We start from the raw sequence: 367 nt of genomic DNA on the forward strand, positions 1-367 counted from the left end.
GGGGTAATGAATTGGTCACACCCACTTCTTGTTGCGACAATCAAGCGGTCTGGCTCATGTCTGATTTTAAATTCCTGGGATTTCAATTGTTTCTCTTCATCTTTAACAAAGACCTCGCAAGTCCAGGTTCCGGAATCTTCTCGGGAGACAATGAATCTTAAATCATATTTCATATCATTTGTTGAGATATCCACTCTTCGCTCAAGCTCAATGTCTTCGTGTGGGTATAAAAGGTCAATTTTCCAAGTGCAAGTTTGAATTGGATGTTTTGCTTGAAACGTTAAAAACATGTTGACACCATCAATTCTTGCTCTTCGAGAAGGAGAATAGTAGTTTTGTAGAGTAAGTAAGATTGGGTCGTTATCAC

Source organism: Tigriopus californicus, chromosome 3 (assembly GCF_007210705.1).
Source record: "Tigriopus californicus strain San Diego chromosome 3, Tcal_SD_v2.1, whole genome shotgun sequence".
Lineage (NCBI taxonomy): Eukaryota > Metazoa > Arthropoda > Copepoda > Harpacticoida > Harpacticidae > Tigriopus > Tigriopus californicus.